The sequence below is a fragment of the Parasteatoda tepidariorum genome, chromosome 4, assembly GCF_043381705.1.
Source record: "Parasteatoda tepidariorum isolate YZ-2023 chromosome 4, CAS_Ptep_4.0, whole genome shotgun sequence".
In the NCBI taxonomy this organism is placed as follows: domain Eukaryota; kingdom Metazoa; phylum Arthropoda; class Arachnida; order Araneae; family Theridiidae; genus Parasteatoda; species Parasteatoda tepidariorum.
The window spans coordinates 78,214,351-78,228,216 of record NC_092207.1 but is presented as its reverse complement, the minus strand read 5'-3'; the positions used below and the strand labels follow the sequence as shown (position 1 = coordinate 78,228,216).

The 13,866-nt window shown below is 25.2% G+C and overlaps 1 protein-coding gene across 1 annotated transcript in view; it reads left to right on the top strand.

Annotated features, from left to right (window-relative positions):
- The first annotated feature begins 4,186 nt into the window (after nt 1–4,186).
- The window catches only part of LOC107450287 (5-hydroxytryptamine receptor 2C), a 400,340-nt gene continuing 390,660 nt past the window's right edge, over nt 4,187–13,866 (top strand). Inside the window, exon 1 of the mRNA XM_071180097.1 lies at nt 4,187–4,309. The gene's annotated coding sequence lies outside the window, so the exon portion shown is untranslated. The remainder of the gene's footprint in view (nt 4,310–13,866) is intronic.

Below are 13,866 nucleotides of genomic sequence, written 5' to 3'. Positions count from 1 at the left end.
TTTGAGTTTGAATATGACCTTAGAAATGAAGTGCTGAACTTATAGTTTTTATAATTATTGATTTTTTTTCAATCAGACGAGTGCAAAGGTAAAGTGCTTGAAAATAATTGAAGAAAAAAGTTAATTAACTGTTTTGCTTAAAAGACATTTTTTATGCAAGTATATAATATTCTTATTATCTGTAAATGACCTTCAGAATAAAATAAAGTAAAACATTGTTTGAACCTAATTAATTAAAACATTTTTCAACATTTTTCAAATCAGATTTTATAGATTGGTTTCGTAAAAGCAAAATTAAACAATTAAATATTTTTATTCATTTAATTAATTATTTCATACTCTTTCTAAAGCAGATAAAATAATGAATACTAAGTAACACAGATTAGATTTATAAAATAACTTACATTAATCAACCCAAAACAATTATAATAGATGCTTTAAAACAATTTTAAATTTCAGAAAAATGAATTTCTATTTAATTTAAGTTAATTTGAACCTTCGAGAATAATTTTGTTTTAAAAAAATAACATTTATTACATTTTTTTTTAAATCAACATGATGGAAAAGAAAAAGAAATTTCTTAGTATAAATTTATTTTGTGCACAAAATCAGTTATGAATTTACTAGTAAATGTTGCATGATGGTAACGTTAAAAGGTTTTAGTTAATATTTTTTAGTTTATGACATGGATACTACATAATTATTTCCTAGAATAAAAAGGTATAGCAACATAGAAGGTGATTTGAAAGTAGACAGTTTAATTACAATAAATGGTATAGGGTAACAAAATATTATTTATATTACAACACAAAACTTTGTAACAACGTACAATTACAGATATTCAATTATAAAGATATTACCAATACTATTAAAATGGTTTAATAAAACGACGGACGGACAATCGGGCGGACAATTATTTTGCTTGAATTATCTGTGTTAATTTATTTTACTCGGTAATAAAAATGTTAACTTAAGAATTTCTTAAGATTCAAATATTTGTTCTAGTAATATTTTTTGATAATTTTTAATACAGCTTTAGTTTAAAAAAAGCTTATCAACATTTAAGCTAATTAACGAATTTAAACTCAAATATTCTTTGGTTGAAAAAAATAAAATCGTAACAGCAAAAATTTAAAGCAAATTGTTAGCAAAAATAAAGCTTTTTAACATTAATTAAGAATATTTATAGTCGAACTTTTAAAAAAGAAAGAAATATTTTTGAAAAATAGATAAGTTTCTAAAATTAGATTTAATGTCAAATTATAATTAGTTTAATTTGTATGCTGAATAACTTTCTTTTTATTACTGAGTGAGAAAGTAATAAATCTTCAGCATCACTCTTTAAGGAAGCGTCAAAATATTCATCAATCATATAAATAAATGACTGTTTTTTGTGAAATTTTATTCACAGAGTAAATTGATTAAATACTGAATCACTCTACAATACCCTGTTAAACTATACTTATATACGCACATATCTTACAAAATATGTTACTTGCTAATAGAAATATAAAATTACAAATTTTAATAAATTATTTTTATTAATTTCATTTTTCAATAACTAACAATGCCTGCCTAGTTTTATTGCAAAAAATTTCTTTTCCAAACTACTCTACTAGGAATATTTTTTTTAAAAAAAATTCTGATACTTTTACTAGAGTATTTTATAAATTTTTGTCTACGAATCGGGCTCAGTCCGTCTCTCTCTCTCTGTCTCTCTTCGATGTTTCTCAAACTATTGTATTAATATATTTTGTTTTTGCTGTCTTCATACAATATTGGAAAGTACTATTTTTGCGGATAAAATAGTGTGAGCTGATGGCGAGATTTTTAGTGTCTATTGTTTCATATACTAATCTTGCATTTACAGTATAGATATAGAGATAAACACCAAGGAATTAAAAAATGAGCAAAGCCGTTTCAAAATTAAAGTTTCAACAAGTAAAAATCAGGAAATTTTCATAAAAACCTAAAACGAAACACCAATAGTCTCCAACAAGAAAATAAAAAACGAGAAATTAGGACGGATGCCATCTGCTTACAAAAATCTTGCAGATATAATTTAAAACAATTTCGTAACGAAGTTGCCAGATTAAAAAATGCGAAGTTTAAGCTTAAATAGAGGATAGTGGGTTGTCTTTTTTTATTCGCGTCCATACTGAAGTAAAGACCCGATTTAATTTGTCTGTTACCTTGGATTCACCCGAAAACTCGGTTCGCGAGAGGTAATGATATATATTATACTAGATAGTTTAAAGTTTATAATTATTAAAAAGATCTAACTTTCAATACAACATTTTCATTAGAGGGTTTTTATCTAAACTATTAACATTTATTGAATAATGTTAAATATTTAATTGAATATTGAAGTACATGGTTAGTTAGTTATAATTTTTTCTTCTCAGATTAGTTCACTTTGTATATGCACGTTACAAAGATATATGCACGTTACAAAGATATCAATCTAGATAACTTAGAGAGTTTTATGTAAATATATTCCTCTATTAATTTTATTACTTAAATAAATCGATGATTTTCTATAGAATTTAAATACATTTGTTGGATACCCATTGTTTTTATTCAAATTTTTGAAAAGTATGTTTATTTGGTTTTCTTTCTAGATAAATAAATATTCCAACTGTTTTTGTGTAATTCTATTTATTTGATTAAAAATGTAATTTAAACAAATTTTATACGAATATAATTTATATTAAACTTAAAATCATTCCTTTTATGGTATATGTCAACAATGCAGATATTTTCTAATTTTTTAATACCCTAATCCAGAAATTAACATTAATATTATCGTCATGATCACGAAACAATATTAATTCTTCATGTTATGTGAATATTGCTTAAAAATGTTATGTAATTTTGGATATTAAAGATAATGGAGTCATCAATAAATCTAAAGATAAACTTGATGTTTAGAGAATGGTTTTTTTCATAATAATGTAAATGTAAGTTAACCAGAAGTGACGAAAAATTAGATCATTGTAGTATTCCATTTGTTTGAATGAAGAAATGTTTTTCTCTATAAAGATACATTTTGAAAGGACACATATTAATTAGAGCTTTCCAGTAATCAAAATTTGCCATTAAGGATATTTTTATAATCACAGTAATAAATTTTGGAAATCTTAAATAGGCGTCAAATAATCCCATGTTTCCGTTTCGTGTATCGTGGGATCAACTTCAAGAAGTATGATCCTTATACCACTTACTTTACACCGAAATATGTTTCAAGCAAATTTGAACTATATTCAACTTGTTCCTCCAATGTGCCGGTAGTGTCATTTATTCTATATTCAATTATTTACACGGTTTCAATCACTACAAATGCCATAAAATAGTTTTCTTGGATTTTTATAATTATCATAAGTGAACACGAAAAAAGGCAAAAATCTATTTCTTAAAAATTTCTACGCAAGTTGAACTATTGTATCGTGTAATCAGGCACAAGAAGCACGATACTAAGAATCAATTTATTACCCAAGAAATTTGATCTATACTATCTTCAACATTCCACAAACTGTCTAACAGTATAACATAAATAATAGATCCATACTTAATTATTCATACATTTTCAACCACAACAAAATAGCATAATTAATAGCTCCATAATTTACTTTTCATACATTTTCGTCCACAACAGTATAACCTAATTAATAGTGCTATATTTAACTTTTCATACATTTCCAACCAAAACAGTATAAAATAGATAATTGTTCCATATTTAATTTTTCATACATTTTCAACCAAAACAGTATAGTATAATTAATAGTTCCCTATTTGATTTTTCATTCATTTTCAGCCACTACAAATATTATTTATTAATTTTTTTTACTAACTATCATATATATCTTGCGGATGAAATTTATCCAAAACTCTATTTCTTAAAATTTTCAAATTATTAAACCTTTATACCAGAAATACATATAATTTATATAAAAAACTTCAATTTTTTGAAATTCAAACTTGGGGATGGAGAAAAATATTTTTAAATTTCAATACAGCTCTCGAATTTTCACCAATTAAAGATTAAAAAAAGTTCTCTATTTTTTTACAGATGGATAAAGTCTTCCCGCTGACCACTAACTATTTCTTGGAGCGTTCCTTCGAGTCACGTGATAAAATCATCGACCAATAAGGAGAGCCAGCTGTTGAATCCGCGTACTGGCTCAGCAAATCGAAACTGCATTCGGTTCCTTTCGCCTGCCGGGCAAACATCTTTTCCTGTCAAACTCTGGAGCCGCGGAGAATTTGGCCAGGAAAACTTCTCGGATAGTTTCGAGTTTTGCTTACGAAGGTAAAAATCAACTATTCCTCATTATTCTTAAACCTGGGGCAAATATTTATGACTTTTCCTTTTTTATAAAATGTTCGCTTTCTTTAGAAATTCATTTGTTTGTTATAATGATGTTACTAATAAATTTGTGTTAGCAATATTTGCATTAATAAATTCTTATTTGAATATTTTTAAATGCATTTTGATGGAAAATTACAAAATCACTGTTTGCTAAAATTTGATAAAAATTATTGCGAATTTCTGATTGCAATGATATCCTAGAGTTTTAATTACCATATTGCTGATTTAGATGCGTTTGAAAAAATCAACAAGTCTTTTCTTGGATAGGAAAAATATTACGCAGTCCTTTTTTCAGATTTTCATGAAATTTAAAATATAATGTTATCCTAAAAGTTTATTTTGAAAAGCATCTCTTATTTTTAATTTATTAATCGTTGATATTTTTGATAATTTATGTCAATTTTGAATTTCAATCTAACTAATATATATAATATATATAAATTTTTCTTTGGGACAAAACAACGAATAAGCCTGTTTCGCTTTAGATTAAGAAGATGATTAGATGATCAAGATTAATTCAATGAAATATTTAAATATGACGCATAAAATAAATCACCAAGTATGATTAATTAAAAAATTCGTATTACACAAAAATAAATATATTCACAGCTGAATAATTAATATAGTTTACTTTGCAAAAAATTTTGATAAAATGAAAGATAGATAATAAAGATATCATTAACTAATAAAGCGATAATATATTATGATTGTGAAAAAAATCAATGTGATGTTTGAAAATTCAATCGAATTATTATTGAGATTTATTAACAAAAATCATTTACACTGTAGTATTTTGTACGTCAAAGTTTAAGAAATAGGGAATTCTGTACAAAATTGTATTAAAGCCATAGACATAAAATTTTATGCGAGTAAACATAAATAATTTAATTAATTATTGGATCAAATAAAAAAAAATTTAATAAGCGATACATTTTTTTTCTTTATTTCATATAAGTTTTTTTATAATCAGGGTTCTCCTTTTTTAAGCTATCCAAATTCAATATTGCTAGAAATAATGATTATGAAGTTTTAAGAATAAATATTAAGGATGCTAAGGATAAGTAAACTTTTCTTAAGACATTTTATTTGGAGCCTTGAAGTTTTTACTCCAAGTTATAGGAAATATTAAAAAACAAACAACAAAAAATATTAATTTAAATTAATGGCAATGTACAGTTCAGCATTTGAAATAATGGTGCAGTTAGATTTTTTAAAATAAGATACATTTGCTATTTAAGTAACATAACAAAATTTACAGTGAGGTGTAACCTCCTTTTTTTGATAATATTAAAATTCAAGTATTTGCAATAATAAATAATAAAATCGAAGTCTCGCCCGGTAACTATCGTGATAAATGCTCTCTGTAAGAATGTTCTTTTTAATAAAATATTCATTACCTTAACGTATTAATTTGACAAAATCGTCTGCAAGTTAATCGTCTGAAGGTATTAACTTAGAATTAATTTTTAATCAAATGGATAATATTATGAATTTTTTATCAATTGAATATCTCTGCGGCTGTATATTAAAGCATAAGTTTATTCAATTGAATATTAGTATTACTATTTTATTCAGCATTTTAAAAATTAAGTTTTAATTTACTTAATATTCTTTATTTAAAAATAATGACTATTATTGGCTCACTTTGTAAATCCCAATTTATGCTAAAGTAATAGCTTTGAATAAATTATTTATATGAAAGTATAATTTTTGATTAAAAATTATTTTTGAATTTCCTCATCCTCCTTTTAAATAAAACTAAAGATACTTATACGTCAAATGAACTGACAATGGCTAGGAAAATTGTAACATTATACCTTCCATGCCCCTATTGCTTTTGTATTAATTGTTATTTTTCATATGTATTATTTTAATTTATTATGAAAAGTAAAAATTACTTATCGTATAATTGAAAGTAAATCTTAGTTCCTTTAAGAAAGAAATTTTTAAATTTAAATATTTCTTTTTTATGCTCAAATTATCGATGAGCAGAATTTGAAATTGCAAAGTACCATTTTACAATGTTGCATGCTATATTTAACTCTAATTTCAAGTAAACCCAGAACTCACATGTACGAAAATAATTACATTTTCCTAATTATGTGGATATTAAGCATTTTCATTTCATATGTCTTATAAATTTGCATAAATTAGAGCTGTTAATGAGAAAGTTCAAAATCGCCACAATATTTTAATGACTATTAAATTACATTAAAGTGAGCAAGTGTGTTTTAAATTTAGCTAACATTTTAAATCGTTACAGCTCAATTATCAGGCTTTTATAAACTATTTGAAAATCGTTACAGCCCTAGTTTTAATACACACGTTAATTAAAAATTTTTAGTATCACCTTAAAAATTTGTAAAAAAATTCCTGATTAAAAGCAAGGAAATTGAACATTTCTGGAGTAGATTAGTTTCAGGGAGGTGCAGGAAAATAGAGATGAATAGTTTTGGCAATTTTGTTATTTAAGAAAACTCTTATAACGATAAATATCAACATTCTAATATTTTTTTTTATATGCGTTATGTCTGTTGTTTACTTTTTAATTTGTAATGACAAACAATATTTTAGCTTCATGCATTGTCAATAAAATTTCTCAATATATTTATTTTGCAGTAGAACATTGGCTTTACTGATTAGTTAAGTTGCATAAATTTCAAGAATGTAATGTATATATGTAATATTATACCATATTATTAGATTACTAAATAAAACTGCATACCAACAACCTCGATTTCTTTTCCTTCATGAAGTTTTTTATAAATTTTATTTTCTTAGCTTCAGTAATTTTATAATAGTTAAATCCTCAAATATTTTTTTTTGCTAAAATATTGCTTTCCTCGTAGTGAGGTGGAATTTTTATTTGAAATTCAATTATATTTAAGCAAAACTTTTTAAAATAATTGCTGCGATTTCAAAGATATTTTCCATTTTTAGCTTTAAATTCTTCCAAGCTTTGCCACTTGGGTTGAATAGGCATTTATTGAAGATATTTTTTATTAATTTCGCAAAATTTAATTAAATTTTAATGAAAATAATAAAATATCACATATCATGCATTCAAATAGAGTTAATAATTGAAATTAAAATTTTTTAAACTTTTTTAACCAATTAAAACTTTTTTTGGTAAATTGTAAGTGCAGAAATGCATTTCCAGCATTTTACATTTAATGCTTGGGACAATATAATGATAAGTCACGTTTTCAAATTGTTCAGGAGAACATATCTGATGAAGATACGATCCTTGTTGAAAATTAGATGTTTCTGTATATTATGATATTTTCAGCAGAGAATTTCTGAAACTTATTAAGTAGTTATCTTGAAACAATATTAAGGTACAGTTTAATATTAAAAAAAATGTCAGCTTGGAATAAATGTTAATTACAACAGGGTGCAGTTAGGGTGAAAGTGCGACCTAGGAAAAAAAAACCCGAATAGATGACAGCACCTCTCATTGGTTAGGCTATTTCCATGATTAATACATAGATCTGAAGGGGAAAGAAATTCTCTCCAGATCCCTGTACCAATGGTACTATTCAGTGATCGACCTCAAGACTTTCAATTCTACAGTTTTTACGAACACGTATATCGCCTGTACTTGGTGGTTATTACCAGAGTTGAGAACCGTACCCCGGACAATCCGGAATTCAGTTGGATTATATAACCACTGTGCTAAAACAGCGCATTAGTTTTCTATTGAATAATATTTAAAAAATCCTAAAAGGTTTAGTAAGTGAAACAAAAAATAAGTAATATTTAATTGTTTAAAGAATAAAATGTTCAAAGACGGGTCAGTGAAGAATTTGAAGAAGACAAAGAGTGTCTTTTTTTTAAATTCAATTACAGCAATCTGCTCGAGAAAATTATTCATCTCAAACTTGGGACTCTATCGTCATTGATGTTGAAAGTCTGAAATGAAAATAGATATAACATTTTTATTTAATTTGTTTTTCTAAATTTTTAAAATTTCTACGATTAGCATTGAGTCAAGTATCGAGTTGAGTCAAGTATTGAGTCAAGACTCAATTCTACGTATAATTTTAGTATTCTAGAACACTTGAAAGTGGCTGAAAATTCTTTGGATGATAAATATCTTAAACATATCCCGAACAAGAAGAGTTCAATGATAAGAGTAAAATAAAAACAAACAAATAAAAAAATGGTCATTATTACATAAATTTTTCCTACATACAGTTCATCTGCGATCGTAGTGAAAGATTTTCACAAAAAAAAAATTGCATACTATTCGTAATTAGTCGTCTTTCGCGACCAGCTAAGTTGCGTTGCAAAATTATTTCGTGCAACATGCAGTACGTTACCAAGCCGAATTCATACACATCACAAATGCATTTAACTATTCTATTTCTTCAAACTCTCCTCCAATTCTAACAATTTAAATAGTTTTAAGCAAGATATTATTAAACTTTTTTTGCCTTCTAGCTGTCGCCTAAGGCGTTCAAGTGCGGAAACACTTTGATTTCGATTTTAATCATTTTCAAGATGTGTCCACGATAGTTTTGTCAAAGTTTTTGATGCATTGAATTTTAGTAATAATTTAAATCTGCTGAAAAACAATAAGTTTCATTTATTGCGCTTAAGCTGCAAGTAAACAGAACTCATTAGATAAGTTCAAAATGAAGAATAAAACAAAGAAAAATAATAGACATATGAAAAAAGGGGGGGGGAAATGAGTAAAAAAATAACAAACAGTTTAAAAAGGAAAAAAGAAAAAAAAAAGGATGAAATTTTATTTAAAAAACCGGAAAAAAAAGAAAAAATCTTTTCTTCAGCCCATACGATTATATCCGCAAAACAGAATGCTTTCTGATATTGTATCAATAAAGCCAAAGCAAAATATATTAATACAATAGTGTGAGGAGCACTCAAAAAATTTTTTTATAAAAATAACAACAAATAAATTAGATCACATAAAGTAAAAATAAGTAAAAATAACATGTAAAAACAGAAAATAAAATAAAATAAAAGAAAAAAACATTGAAAAGGGACTATAAAGCGAGTAGCAAAATCAGATCAACTTATATGGACAGAAAATTTTTCAAGAATGATTTTAAAATGTTTTCGCAGAAAGATTGCCAGATTACAAAATATGGAAACAAATGATGAAAACAAAAGCGCAAATTGAGTGTAACAAGAGGGTTTTAAAGTGTCGTTCTTACTGCACTGCTGAAGTGATTTGTTATTCTGAGTTTTGATTTGTTAGTTACCAAGGATGGGCCCGAAATGGATGTGCNTATATATATATATATATATATATATATATATATATATATATATATATATATATATATATATATATATATATATATATATATATATATATATATATATATATATATATATATATATATATATATATATATATATATATATATATATATATATATATATATATATATATATATATATATATATATATATATATATATATATATATATATATATATATATATATATATATATATATATATATATATATATATATATATATATATATATATATATATATATATATATATATATATATATATATATATATATATATATATATATATATATATATATATATATATATATATATATATATATATATATATATATATATATATATATATATATATATATATATATATATATATATATATATATATATATATATATATATATATATATATATATATATATATATATATATATATATATATATATATATATATATATATATATATATATATATATATATATATATATATATATATATATATATATATATATATATATATATATATATATATATATATATATATATATATATATATATATATATATATATATATATATATATATATATATATATATATATATATATATATATATATATATATATATATATATATATATATATATATATATATATATATATATTTATATATATATATATATATATATATATATATATATATATATCCTTTGTACAGATTCACTGAAGAATTCACTTAGAAGAATAACTCGTATTATAGTAAAACTTGCATATTAAGTCTATTCACATAGGAGAACTTAAAGCATTCATTCCAAAAGGAGAAGTTTAAAGGATATCATTTCGGGTCGCCACTAAGACGAAATTCACAAGACATATTTGCAAGGATGGCTAGATTACTGTGAAGACAAGCTTACAAAGAGAATTTCAGATTTAAAAGGCTATATTCTGAATAAATTATAATAAGCCATTGCAAATTAGTTTGTTTCACAAAATACTAGTAATCATATTTTTAATGTTATCTGTTGTAGCCTTTTATTTATGTAATTTTGCCATTCTTTGTTAAATTACAAAAGTCCAACTAAAGAGGAAAAATATCGTGTAATTGTACATGTATTGTAGGTACAAAGATACATCGTTTAGGTACTATAGCAAACTTCACGATCTGGTACTTGTTAGAGGTGATACTTGTTTCAGTCGGTTTAGTCACTTCAGTATACCTTTGTTAAATACATTATTTTCATTTTGTTATAATTTTGTACTATGTTTTCTTAAGTAATACTGTTTGCTTAATTTATTACAGTCAATACACAATTTAATATGATAACTGGATATGGTACTGATATTTAATCATGTTATTGCTTTTTGAGAACTAGTAATAAGCATATTTCATTTCATATACACTGTAAATAATTTTGAATCAAACAAGGGTAAAAAAGTACCCGCCCTCAAGCTGCCGATACTTTTTAATGTAAAATCTCTTTTTTACCGGGAACATGTTGCGGAACAAAAAACTGACATTCCGTAAATTTTATTGTAATAATTACCATAAAATCACTGAATCACTCGAACTAAATAAATATTACTGTACAATTACAGTGTAATATTTTAGGGTAAAAATGTATTTTACAGATGATGCATTCAAAGTACCAGTTTTTTATACCGTAATTTGACCTAAACCTTTTTACAACGTACTGTTAAATCTGCAAGCAGAATATTTGTCTGTATAAACCTTAAACAAAGTCGAGATTCATAACTTATTCGAACAAAATTTGGTACACATATATATTGCTGTCGTCATTGTATACTTAAAACTCCAAATGACCAACGGACCATGCGCTTCGGCCCAAATAAATAGTTTTTCATAGGAATAGCATTGCATTATGCATCATTGCAATTCAAACTGCATGTGATTTTTTTTTCAAGTTCAAGATAATAAATTAAATAAAGCGGATTAGTTTTAAATATTTTACTAGCGTTGTAGCACAACTGGGTTGACAATTGTTTCGACATTCAATGTCAACCATATGCTTTAAGAATTAATTTGTAAAAATTGCAAGTTCGAGGTACTAGTGAAACACTTTCGTTGTTTTTCAAATGTAAGCAATTCCTTGCGTTTGACAATGCCTAATTTTTACTCTTACATACAGGGTGAAAATATTTTAAGCGTACACATACTGAAGCTAATGAAAAACTATTGTAAATTCAAATCTTAAGGGAAGCACTTGCGCTGTGAATATAAATTATGCCTAGCTACTGATTATGTCTTTTTTTAAACTTCTATGTACTATTAGAAATGAAACTCTCACTTTTGTCGATTCAGCAGTCCTTTAGTTCTGTTTCTTTAATTTTGAAAATAATTTTGTCATGAAATCACGTTATTTGCAACAAAAGGCGAGCTTTCAAATATATGACGAAAATATAATATAACGAGACATGTCGATCAGCCTATATTGTGGTCAAGGAATTGGCCTGCGTACTAGTAGATCTCGGGTTCGAATACCGCTATGGGCATGTGCGTAATTTATATTTCTAATGTTGTTTAGATGGTATTGATCCACCTTAATGGTACCCAAGTTAAAGTGATTATTTACTTTAATTATTAACTTTAGGTGCTATGACATTTTTCTTTATTTTCACCGAAATGTCGAAATATTTCTTAAATTTTGGCAAAAAATTCATTTTCTTGAAGAAATGATGATAGTTATTTCGTAACATTGAAAACATTTTCACTCGAAACATATATCAGGAAACAGTTTCCTCGAAAGCGAAGAAAATTTTGCGAAATTTGACCGTTCATTTTTATAGTGTAGAAGTAAACATCCTTAGAATCGTAAATTCAAATCTTTCGCAAAACTCTTTGTTTTTCTAATTGCGAGACAGAATAAATATACATAATGCCTTGCAATTGACAATGTCTTTTTTCGAATCTTCCACAGAGGAAGGCCTGATTATAATCGTGTGCATACATTAAGGTAACTAAAAATCCATCGTAAGGTTAAGTCTTTCGTTAAGCACTTATGTTTTATTTTTAATTGCGTGACAGTACAAATCATTTCCTTGCATCTGGCAATGCCTATCCTCGAATATTCTATCTAAGGAGACATTGGAGTCGTAGATGGACTGAAGCATCTGATTAATAATCGTTAGTTGAAGTCTTTCGTTAAGCGGTTACGCTATTAATCTTTATTTTTTATTTTTGTATCAATATATATATATATATATACATNATATATATATAATATAATTAATATATATATAATATAATATATATATATGTATACTATATATTAAATAAAATTAGAATAATACCTTGCATTTAACAATGCCTTTTCTCTTGCATAGAAAGAGATCGAGATCTCAAATGTGGATCATTCTGTAAGACACAGCAATCTTATTTTAAATTCAAAAACTTGGAGATTAAGTTGTCTAAAATATGTCTTGAAAGTAATTATGAATTTTCTTGACGTTTTCATCGCAGAAGACAGCCGTGGGTATAAACACAACCATTTAATTTAAATTTTAAGGGTTAGAAAAAAGTAAAAAGAGCAATTATCTTGTTTAAATAATGTAAGGTATTTAATACTGATTTTTTTGCAGCTAAAATGGAGGACGCCAATTGTGAGATTGCTTACTGGCAAGAGATTTAAAAAGGAGATTATAGTAGAATTGTTACTGAGATCATTCTGCAGAAAAACTGCAACTTTATTTTAAACATCAAAATTTAGGAAAACGTAAAATCACTTTTGAGTTGTAAAAATATTGCCTAATATTTAATAATGCAGTTTTATATGTTTTATAGAGATTTACAAAGAATATGACCGTAAAGTTGTTAGTTAACATAGATCTTTTTTGAGGAAAATACTACTCTATTTTGCATTTCAAGGTTTAGAGGAACTTAAATTTGTGTTTAACGTGCCTCATATTTAATAATGCAGCATTTAATGTTTTTATGGTGATTTGCAATGCAGATGATAGTAGATTTGTTAACATAGATCTATCCGTGGAAAAAGGGCTATTTTTTTAAAATTTCATGGTTTATAAAAACGTAAAACTGTTTTCATCTGATACAAATATTGCCTCATGCTATTCAAAAATACACTTTTTAATATTTTTGCTGTGATGTACAAACAATAATAGTAGAACTATTAACATATTAAGCACAAAAACATTCTGTAAGAAAACTACAAGTCTATTTTGCATTTCAGGATTCAGAAAA